Here is a 12,971-nt window from a genome sequence, read left to right on the forward strand (position 1 = left end):
ATTGAGCAATATGTAGTTGCAAGTATTTTAGTTTTTTAATTACAGTACATTATAAATTAGTAAAGATAATATTTCCCTGGAAACTGAATGTTTATCTCCATTCGGTAATTTTACAAGAATAGAAATGTCACTGCCTCTACTAAAAGAACAGCCCTTCTGAATTGGTTTCCATGAAAGTAATCATTGAACGCTACTCTGAATCATAATAAATTGTAGTAAACCATCCATTAGAATGAATAAGCCCCAAAGTTTCTCAGAAAATACCACAGAAATACACTCTGATTTTACAATATCTGCAGAAACAGAGTTTCACTTTCAGCAACTGCATTTGCCTTCTTATGGACAAAATGTACACTTCCATTGAAAAAAGTGATCTTGTGCAATCAGTTTAAATTCAATCTTTTTTTTTCCTTTTAAAATTTGTGCTATTGTTTTTAAATACGGTTCTGCACAGAAGTAAATCAAATAATGATCTGACAAGGGAATATAATGTTTACAGTATTTTCTAACTTACTGATGCAACACAAATATGCACAGCAAAGAAAAAGTGGCTCTATCATAAATATGAGCAACAACAGTAAGCTGAAACAAAAGGAAAATTCCAGACTACCTTCCTCGCCTCTAACTAATTTGGGAGGTCAGGTAAATCTTTAGCTACCTCATTTTCTCTAAATCCTGTTTCAAACTGAGGTCATAATCTTTGTTCATGCAGCTAGGGCAATTTGATCCTGATATAGAAGCATCACAATTTCTTTGAGCTGAGCTCTGTCCCAAGATGCTAGCAAGAACGTTTTTGTGTCCCTACGTTTTCTTTCAGATGTGCTACTTGCAGTTTTATATATCCATGTTCTAGCGTGAACTCCAACTGTCCTGGTATAGCCAAAATCTATTACAAATACTTCATTACAGCTCAAAATCACACTTAGATCCATAAAGGGAACACATATAAAAGTGGGAAGAAATTGTCTTGCAGTTAAAATTCTGGACTGAAACTCAGAAGATCTGTGTTCTTTTCCTGGCTCTGATAGATATCCTTTGAGTGATTTAATCTCTCTGTGACTGAGGTCCCCAAGTTTAATACATCCTTTTATAGTTCTTATCTAGAAGGCAAAGTTCCTTACGTCCAGTTTTTCTCCATACTTTCTATATGTACAAAAAAATATTGGCCAAGTTCTTATTGATCTTTCTAGATACTTCCATAAGAAAAAAAAAAAAAAAAAAGGCATTTTTGTTCTCAGGAACAACATACAACAATCCTGTTCTCTTTACCTTCCACACAAGCTGATGTTGTTGGCAATGGATAAAATGTTTTCATCTCTGAAGTCAATGGTTAACCTACTCTTGCCTTCAACAGAGAGTATGATTTCACTGAACACATTTGCAAAAGATCAATTAACTGGATATTTTCTGTTTTGCTCTTCTCATCTTAATCTGCCTGCAGTAGCTGCAGCACTATTATTTCTACATCAGGAGAGTTTGGGCTTGCTCCTGCTTGCACTGAGCCAAGTCTCTCAGTGGTCCAGCGGGAGCAGAACAAATACATTGTCAAATTCAAGCTACAAAATTAACGATGGATTGTTATTAAGAGCTACATGCAGACACACAAGCAGGAAAAAGCCAACTCCGTTTCCAGACTGATTTACAGAGTTGTGCCTATCAAGGCTACCCTAATGATTGACAATTCACTATATCAATTAAAAGTCGGAATCATTATACCCAAGCATCACCGTTTTAGTGACGGTGATCTTCAGACCGAGACAATATCTTATCTGGATGCATCTCTAAAGTGATTAGGGCCTTATTGGCTTGTATAATCCAGACATCCGTCTCCTTTACTGACACTCAGCCAAACTAGCCTGGCAACTGAGCATCCAGTTTACAGTTTTCAGGTGTCAATCTATTCACATGAAGTACATTTTAGTGAGGATATAGAGAACGCATCAGCTGTACAACAGTCTTTATTTAGCATTTCTGAAGACCAGTGTATTCCAAACACCTTTGTAGAGGCTTTTAATTGGGAAAGGGCATAGCACAGTATGCTATGTTGTATGGCTTGCTTTCTTTAGCAGCTTCCAATATGTAGCTGTAATCTTTCTCTTAGCATTGTCAATGCACATGATATCAGAACCTGATCATTACATTTCAAATAAATAGTTTTCCATAACAACAGAAAAATGAAGTCAATGTTCACTTCACAACTGGTTGTTGAATTCCAGCATTTCATGATAGGCATAAAGTTCATGTTATCTTTGAGACTGACTTCCAAATTAGAGCCTGTAACTATTTCACTCACATGTAATTAAACAAGCCATACATGGGACTTGTTAGTGAATGCCGTTCTCAACGACATCCATTATAAGGAAAGATAATTATTTTTAACACAGCATGAATGTTAATGGATATCTGTGTAAATCCTACACAAATCAGTGAAAAATTACAGGTAGATCTTAATGTACAGAGAAGCAAATTCAATTGCAGAAAGGTGACACACCTCATGTCTGACATGTAGACAAAGCACAACAGTCAGAGAACTTGGACTGTTCCCGAGTCCTCTTTAGCAACACCAGTATACTGCGATGGAAAATATCCTTAGAGCTCTGCTGAAGGGCATGAAACTTCAAGCCTGCAGAAAAAGCACCAGTACAGCTTATTTTCCACAATTTCCAACTGATCGGAATCCCCATTAGGAAAGGTCAGGCTTAATTTGACACAGTTGCATTCAGGATGCCTGTGGTCCATCATAGTTCAGGTAAGATAAAGAAAAATAAATGCTGTTTAACTCACCCAGTAGGAAATCATTCTATTATACTATGCATACAAAATACGTACTCGAGGGCATGTGGTTTTATTGCATTGCTACTGAATGCTAAGAGCATGTAATAAATAAATGTTGTTCCTAGGTCATGAAAGGAAGAAGATATTTGAAAAATAAGACAGCCATTTTTGAGCATATATGACAGAGGAAAGTCTAGCAAAACTTAACAATAGGTATTATTACTGCAGTTGTCATATCAGGATTTCGAATTTTTTAATATCCATTTTAAGTAGTTCAGAACTATTTTGTGAAATCCCTGTTACATAATTAGCTTTAAAAATGACTCAAGTCAGCATTTTGTCTATAAGGCACAAATGGAAGACGGAAGTTTAAAATAATGCTGCCTATTCTTCACACAATTGAAAAGCTGTGCCAATATTATCTTTGTTGCGGCAGCAGCTGCTTGCAAATGCCTTTAGAACTGATTTGGGTCTCTCTGTCATGTGCTAATGGAATCAGACACAGGCTTTAATAGTGTGTGTTCAATGTATACAGTTCCTGGGTGATCCTACCAGAGCAGATAATTTCCTAGCAGCACACTGAGTATGCAATTACAGCATCATCATATCTGCATGGATTTCTTTGCTTCATCTAGAGCTACTTTTTTTTAACATCTGTCTTCTGCTTTACCCACCCCTGGTTTTTAGCTGCCTGGGTTTAGCCACATAGATCTGATATGTACATCCAGTTGTTGTCTTGCAGCTAATACAGAAAGAAAGAGAAAAAAAAAAAAAAAGCCCCAGAGAAACTGATTCCAAACACAGGACTAAGCAGCAGCTCAAGTAAATCTGTATCTTTCTGCAGTTTGAGGAATTTTGATAATTTCTTTATGAACAAAATGGTTAAGATTAAAAAGGACTGTCACCAAACACCTCCTGAGTCGAGTTTCCATATTCTCTTGGGGATGTGCCCAAGATTCCTGTTCTTGGACAGCAATTTCAGGGTCACACCACGCATCTTGCCCTGGCATCAGTATTGCCATGCAGTTCCACAGGCTGTAACTCTCACTGTTGCAAAATCTGTGACTGACACAGGCATGAGAAGCCCACGGCATAGGCACATGGGACCATGTGCCCATATAATACAACAGCAGAATGAAGGGAGGTAGGAACTGAGGGCTGCGGTAAGGAAGAGCACGCTGCACTTCCAGTGATTTTCTGAAAAAGCAATCTCATAGTCCTTCTTCTTTTTCATACATATTGCCACTAATTAATTGATGTTGTTCCACTTATTCCTTGCAAGTGGGAAGTAATAAGGTAGACAAAACAACACCGAAAAAGGCCTGTAGGAACTGAGGTTTTAAATGTGTAGTAACTCTCAGAGCATAGGTATGTCTATCTAGGATTTGACAGAAACTGTTTCAAATTATATCAAGTATATGTGCTATATTCCCAGACAGTTCTTTTAAAAATTTACCCAGTTAAAAATAACATTTTAAAAAAAATAAAACTATTGTCCAAGGAAAGTTAAGACAAGCAGAAAAAATTTTTGTCACTCCAGACTGGCAGAATGAGAGCAAAGTGAAAACTGGGACAGGGGAATAAATCAGGTAGTCATTATTTTAAATAAATGCTGATCTGGTTAAAGAAACTATTGAAGGTAAATTAGGAGTGCGACTGAATGTCTCCTGTCTGTGTGGTCATCCCATTAGCACTAGCAGAAGTTTCATTCAGAAAGCATTCCTGAATGAAGTCTTATTGTCATGGGAATAACAACCAAGAATTAATGGTATTGCTTTATACCATGGGTCCATCAAAACTTAGTATTTTGCTGTCCACCATTTTAAAGCATTATGCCTCACTATGTGGAAAATTATTCTCCTGATTCAAAGACCTTGGCATTTTTCAAAAACATATTTTCAGTGGAAAAAAATGCAAAAAAAAAAAAAAATAATCACAGTATGGTAGCTGAAGTATAAAAGTAACATCAGTTTTCTGGAAAAGTGATGACTCCACATGACAGCCCCACAGACCACACTGCAAAACTGATGACCTTGTATAAGAATTTAATGAAACTCTTGCTTAATCTCAAGATTGAGATTTAACACATTTTACCTGCATATAGTCTAGTCCAATAGATACAAATAAGATACATTCCTCGGAAATGAAATCAGACTTGTGGGCAAGATTATGAAAAGCACTGAAAGGGATTATGAAAAAACCCCACATATAGGCTATCAGAAATAGTCACCTACCTCAGACAAATCAACTGAAGTTAGATGTCCAGTCTGCTTTAGTGATCTTGAAAATCCTATTAGGTACCTCTAAGCATCTAAATGTCTTTGAAAACTTATCCCTCTGTGCCTAACATTATTAGGAATCACTGGACTTGAAAGGCTAAAGGGACTCAGCCTCATCTGCAATATACAGCTGTACATTTCAAGCAGAATTCATACAATTCAACAGTACAGCTGTCCAATCAAAGATCCCTCCACCGTCAACAGAGGAAGATAGACACCCATCATAAAATCTCCCATAAAGGATAAAGCACTCTCTGGAAATACCTTTCTCAGACTTGGTACAAATTGGCCTCTGGAAGACACTTAGCGGGAGTTTAAATGACTAGACACATAATTCATACCTGCAGTCTAGGAACAGAATGAAGAATTCTCTGTACTGCTGATTTCAGAAAGTCTTTTGTTGAGCTGCTTCTCTGCCCCAAACAGTAATTAGCTTCATGTTTTAACCTGCGCAATTGTGATGGCTGCCACATTAGCAGAAAAAGATTCAACCTACAGATAGGTTCCAGGCACCACTTTTTTCCTACATCCTCGCGCATGAATCCCCAATGAACTGCGACATACCCACATGTTAGGTCACTGAGTGAATGTATCAGGTCACGTAAAGGCACAAAGATGCAGCCGTGCTGCAATCTGCATGCTTACTTAGAGTCTCCCTTTAACACAGAGGCAGTAAAGTGGTCTCTCCTCTCTCCTACTCGAGGACTACACACTCAGCAAAGCTGGTCAGTGCAGTCTGTTATGGGAGAGCACAAGACTTGAGTCACTTAAATTTGACAGTACGTTCACGAAATGAAAATAAAATGAGGCCTCTTCGTTTGACAAAAGGGAAAAATTCAGAGTTCACTGGGTGAGAGAGTTACCCAGGGAATTCTCTGAAATACTGATGGATGGGAGGAACACGAAATTTTGAGGTATGGCAGGCCAGGGGCAGCAGGGTTATAAGCAGAAGGAAATGAAGGGAATTTGTGAATTGGCTTTGAGAAAATGGCAGAGATAATAAGGACATGACAGCAATAAAAAATACCTTTTTTTTCCACAACGCTCCCTATGCTGTGAAGTCAGGTAACAATTCATTCTGAAGGCACGAAATGTAGGAGAGAGAAAGAACAGACATTTTTATTCTTCCCAGACTTTTCATAAAATCTTATTTATTCACTAACAATTAACGAAGACATCTTTTACAGCCACTGGCTCTCGTTGCACTAAGTTTTGTTCTGCTTTTAATCTTGGAAATGTGACCACCCTGTAAGCAGAATGGGAAGTCAGTTCCATGAAGTGCCCCCTTATTTTGTTATCAGTTATTATCATTACAATAACTGTATTGTATTTTGCTGCAAAAATAACTTTATATGGCATAAGAAACATTTATAATATCAAGATAAACATTTTCATTTTAATGAACATTCCATTTTTAATGCAAAAATTAGTTTAATAAACCAGAAAAAAAAAAAGTCTACAAACACTATTTTCATAGAAGTTTAGAAAGCTGCTTATTACATGTCACTATAGGTAAAGAAAAATTCATCCCACATTTGTTCTCAGTCATATATAGCCTGGTTCAACTTCTTTTAAACTCTACAATGTCCATTAAATTCGAGGGATATCTGAACAGAACTATATTGTTCATCACTTACCTTTCAGGTTTATTGAGACAGACCAGAAACAATGGAAGGGAAAGAATTCTAATGTGAATTTCTTGAGTGTGTGAATTAGGACTTTTCATGTTCACAAAGAAACCCAACAAAACTTTTGATCTGAGAGACTGTGAACGTTAATGATCAGAAAGAATGTCATGGAGGATTTGTTTATATTTTTAAAACTGTACATAAAAATTATTTATAAAGGAAACAAAATGCAGGCAAGAAATGAAAGACATTCTTTGATAAATTAAAAATGTTTGCTTTCTGCTATAACGTAAGAAAGCTAGATGTAAGAGAAGTACATTGTGTGTACGTTCAAAGGCTTAACAGCATGAGGTATAGAAGTATTTAAAATGGTAACAGCTTAGAAAATAGCATAGGTCTTGAAATTAAATCATCCTAATAAATAAATCATCAAATAAAGGTAAAATAACAAATTGGTATTAGTCTAATACAGTCTTAGCTGAAGTATTAATATCCTTTTTTTTCCCCCTCAGAAGGAAACTTGCTATTAAAACTTGAGTTCAGATAAATGCTTTTAGGTCTAAGTATTTGTGGTGCAATTCTTCATTGCTTCTGGTCACTAGTAAGAATTCCAGTGATGTCAAACCATCCTTAAGATGTCAAACTACAGAGGACACACTATGATGTATCTTTGAAATCTGCTCTACTATTTCTGAAAGGAAAGTACAGGCTTCATAGGTCTCCTCTTACACATTAGGCTTTGCACCAATGTCCTTGGGAAAAGTTCCCCCTACTCCTTGATATGGACCCAAATTCTAAGTGGCAGCTGTACGTTTCCTCCATGTCTGGAGGACCATGTGCCACCTCACAATTGTGTGTAAACACCCGATACACATGAAGGAAAAGATGTCCCACTTTGTACGACTGACAGAACACAACATTTCACAGGAATTTTCCTATGAGACACAGATGATCCTGGGAATATAGGGCACAGTATTCAGGAGAATATCTCCTCATAAAAAAGAAGTCATAAGAATAAGGAAAATCCCAGCTGCCTAGTTCTTACCAAAAGATAACTCTCCTCACATTATACTGCTGGTAGGAAATTTCACATCATTTGTCTTTTCAGCATACTTCATACCAGCTATTTTTTCCACATAGCCTTTATTCATAGAACTCCCGTGACCCTTCTTGCTCCCACTGCCAGGCTTCTAATTGTTCTGAAACCATTCTAATTAGATGGTGAGATTTTTAGGGTGTGGACCTTGTCTAATTGTTTGTGTTATAACACTGTGAACGTATAGCACTTACACTAGTAATAGAACGAAATCCCGTCCTGTGCTTTATTATGCTTCTCACAGAGAAACAGTTAGACATCTTGTTTTCAGCCTGCTTTCTAAATTAAACAAGGCTTATATGATCAAGGGTATGTACATCTCCATGAACATTTGTACTCTCAAAATTTCAGACGCCTCTCTGTCCAAGTTTAGCTACATTTACATTCCCACAAAATGGGAGTGAGCTCAGAGATAATAAACACCTATCATGCTTCATGAAAATAGGTATGTTGAAGATATTACTTCCCTGAGAAAAAAGGCTGCAGTACATGCTCAATACTTCTGAGATAATATAAAACAACAGCTGGCACCCTACTTAACAGCTCAAACCTGTGAAAAGAACATCAACTAGAGCTTACATCTTTCATTTGCCAGAATCAAATATGCGTCACACACCTATAGAAAAAGAGATCCAGTAGTTGTGATGCTCATACAGCTGCGTAAGAACTTACAAGTGGATCTAGCGGGTCATGCCAGAGGTCTGCTTTGTCAGGCAACCTGTTACTGGCTGTGATTAACAGTGGGTACTCGATGAAAAGCAGAGCAGAGGAGATACACAGCAGCATTTCCCCAGCATACTGCCTCCAGCAACGTATGGATCAGGGACATCCTGAGTCTGGCACTGTGTCTATGTGCTTAATAGCCCTGCCCCCCTTACAGGGATTTGTTCAATTGCTTTTGGCACTTCTGTAAACATCTGGCATCCATAACTTCCCATGGCAGAGGAGTCCCACAGCTTACCTACATGCTTCACAAAGAAATGCCTTCTTTTGCTTGCCTTGTACTGCCACCTGTTAGTACTACGTGATACTCCCTGGAGCTTATTTTTCAAAAAAGAACAGCTCTTCCCTGGTTATCCACAATTTGCAACCTGCAATTCTAATGACCTTGTCACATTCTCTCTCAGTTGCTTCTTTCCCAACTGTTTAGGGCAAAGATTTAGAACCGATTTAAAAGACATTGGAGTTTCACTGACTTCAGTGAATCATTTGGATTATTTTCAAAAGAGGTATACGGTACACAGTATATTAAGCATATGATTAATTGCCCTCTGTGCCGAAACCCAACCAATACCTCATCTACATTATATTTCTGGTGAAAAATAAGGAGATATTTATGTATTTTTACATCTTGAATTGATATCAATATGTTAGAGCTAATTCAAGTCTCAAATTCGAAAAGAATGGTACAAACACGGCAATAAAACTCTTTTTACCCGATTAAAATAAGCTTCTGGTATTTACAACCTGAAGAACAGAAAGGAAAATGGAAGAGCAAACACCTTTTACCTTTTCATAAGGTGTAAAGGAAAAGAAAGCAGTATGATAAACAAAATGATGGGGATCGGATGGCTTACCACCATTTCCAGGCTAAGTTCCAAGTCATTTCTGTAATCAAGTTCCAATCCAAGTACATGTTTGCCTCATTTCCTTTGGATCTGACAAACTTAAGCATGGGAAAGGCAAGGGCTTATTTTTTCATTTTCACTTTGATGAAAGCATTCTTGCTTTTCATGCAGTTTTCAGATCAGATCAATTGTTTTATTTTTCTAAAATGCCAAAACCAGCATAGCTAGGAGGAAACTTATGCAGGAAAAGAATGAGCTGTTGCTTCTGTACTTATTGCACAATGTCACTTGCTTTTTTCATGTGCTCTATTAGTTCTAGTAGATCCCACGTTCTCTAAAGTTTTATTTCAGAAAGGAAAAACTGCAGTAATTATGGCAAAAGATGTCAGGATACACAGCTCAACTATTCTTTGCACCACAACTCAAGGAGTATGACATTATTTTGTCACATACCTCTTAAACATATGTGTTCTGCAGTTTGTCTTACATGAAAAAAACACTTCTTAATGCAATGCAAAAAGACATTTAAAAGATAGCATCAGTAGCTGTGAGTCACCTGGTTTGGAAATAAATCTACAATATTCCGTCAGAGTAGCACAAATAAAGAAGCATATGTTGAAGACCAAGACTAAACATACAATACTCTATAGGCATGGTGCTTGCTATGCCCTTTACTGGCACATTGATTTTCATGTTCTGACTAAACTAGCAGTTAGCAACATTACACTGCTGGTTGGATAGCAATGACGGCCCAATTAGAAAATACAGTCAATGAGTAGGTCAGGCAGCCGGGGTCCAGATATTCTAAGCAAGACTAGGCTTTTCAGTTTGTGAAACTTTCCGTTGACCTTTTCCTCATCATAAGTGACCCACCATAAAAACATGTCAAAATTTTGTGCAGAAACAAAACAGAAAATAAACTATGACTTATCCAAATAAGCAAACAGCTTAAGAAAACTTGCTGAGGAATTGTTAGCATAGGAAAGAAAAGAAATGGGTAACAGGGGGATTCCTGATTTCCCCATAAATGCACTGTCCTGGTAGTTGGCTTTGGGGAAATAGTTTTGGGTAGCCTCTGCTAATCAGACATATAACAATCAGGTATATTTTGAAGGCTTAGAACCATTAAAACTAGTAAATGGTATGGCTGTATTATTTAGCCCACTTAGCCGTCCATATAAACACAGATAATTTTGAATTTTGTCTTGATCTCATTTTAAAAAGTTTTTTTATATATATATATATTTTTATAATATACAAATAATTCCATATGGATTTGAAGTTATGCAACCTGAAAGCAGTCAGTAGAGATTTCTCAACATATGATATATAGATAGTAGATAAATGTGTGGATCCGGAATTAATTATAAACACCCATGTAGGACACTACATAAATTGCTGTGCTTTTAAACTGAAAGGGGGCAGCTAGTTTTTTTTCTATCAAATGGAGAGTTCAATTCCGAAGGCACAGTATTAGCACTAGGGCTGTGAAATCTAGTATTCACTACACATAAAACACATGTCTTTGAAGACAAATTTCCCACCCCTTCCAAATAAACAACAAGGCCCCCTTGGACTTTTGAAAGGGGCAAGATCTTTCCTGAAGACTACAGATCTTTTTTACTCAAGATAGATCTCTGTGATATACCAGTGGGGGCTTTATTGTCATAGATACAGCTTTTCAATATCACTGTTACCATCTTTATCCAAAAGCACCTTGGCTATGCCTTTTTGCAAAGTCCCTTTATGTTCAGAAATGCCTTCCTTACGCCTTAAAACCTTTCATCGCTGGTGTTCCTTCTAGCATTATCTAATTTCACCTTTGCGTTTGATCGTGAACCTAGCTAGACTTAATGCTGTACGCAAGCAAGAACAGTTCTCAGCTTTTATTCTGTCCTACGTCCTCGGTTTCCAACTTCCATGGTTGACTGTTTCGTTGTGGTCTTTGCTATGCTACAGCCTTTATAAGAGATGGACTTATTTTCCTCTACATTTCCACGCTAACTTAGTGGTTTCACACAAATACAGAACTGTAACAGGAACAGCATTAACTGAAATTACACAAATGTATTGAAGACTCTGGTATGCGCATGAAGCTGTTCTCTGAACTGCAGTGTAGGCACATCTGAAATCTGCTTGCTCACACTACAGAAACTACTTATTAGCATCTGTATATAACACATCATCACCACAGGGAAAGCTAGTTTAAAATCATAAATGTCAAGACATAATTAACTTAAAGGTCAGGTTTAATTACAGTTGTTGAAACTGAAATATACTAATTACCATTACTATGTCAGAAAATTTCTTAAAACGATTTGAAATGTTTTGTTAGTGCCCGTACTTTTCCATAATTGACATCTTTTGTTCCATGATGGAGATGTTTCAATGGGCATTTTTTTTTTTACTAACTTTGAAGCAGAGAGAGAACAAAACAGAAAACTGATGAACAAAGCACCACCACAAAGCTCAACAAAACCTGTTCTCTGCGTTACGATATTATTAATTACTTTCTTGTAATTGGCACTTCAGATAATCATTTAGATAATGGAATTATTTGGAGAGTCTGGTGCATGGATGAAACAGATTTAACTGTGTGGCTTTTAGGTTTAATGAAAAAACAAATCAATAAGTGAAACAGACTGGTGAGAAAATAACTCAATAACTGAAAAATTTGCTCTACCTGTAGGCTTTTCCAAGGATTCTACTGGGAATACTTATTGACTCACATAAGTATTTTAGTTCTCTCTTTCCCCCAAGGTACAGAAAGTTTGAATGCTGTGATTTCATTTTCTCTTCTGTTACCTGGTGTTTATTCTTCCCTCCTCCCCACAACCAGGATTTCCAACTTACCTTTTCCTATACTTTTAGCAGAATGACAGACACCATGTTTTCCCTTGACGGAGCCGTTCCCAGATAGGTAGAATGCAGCAGAGAAAAGGTTAAGCTATATAAAGTCGAGTTCCCCACAACAGCATAGATTTTTAGCTACTCTAGCCCCTGTGCAAAAATTCAGAAGTCTAAAAGTGAATATAACAGATGACTCTGGAGGAAAATATCGCTAGCTGATGAAAAGAGGCTATCAAATGTGCTGATAAAAGAGACATACTCGTTTATTAAGTTTCATTCATCCTGCACCTGAGGTGCTGGGTTGTAACAGCAGCCCTGGTATTGTGAAGGGTGCCAGTGCCCTCCGAAGCGTACAAATCACCTGAAAACAGCAGAGTCTTGTGCCACTGGAGGAAATGTTTCTACTAGGCAAGTGGGCAGCCCCCTGTCCTTTCCCCTCCTCCTCTTTCACAGGCCCCAGGACTCGGAGCTTCACACGCAGCAACAGAAAACAGCTCAAAAGTCTGAATATACTGAATATACACGTCAACAGAAAGACACAGTGAAGGACGGTCTCAGGCACGCAACACAAGTATAGCAGAAAAGTGGCTGGCAGTTCAGAAACAATTCACGACACACCAAAAAAAGCCTTGACTGTGCTACAGTGAAAGGCAAACAAAGTAAGGGAGTTTGTGCCGCCCTGCATCTCAATAAAGGGGAAAGAATGGCATTTAATTAAAGAGTTTCCTGCCTCCCAGGTACTGATGACATTGAAATCAGTGTGGACATAAGGCAT

Source organism: Rissa tridactyla, chromosome 5 (genome assembly GCF_028500815.1).
Source record: "Rissa tridactyla isolate bRisTri1 chromosome 5, bRisTri1.patW.cur.20221130, whole genome shotgun sequence".
Lineage (NCBI taxonomy): Eukaryota > Metazoa > Chordata > Aves > Charadriiformes > Laridae > Rissa > Rissa tridactyla.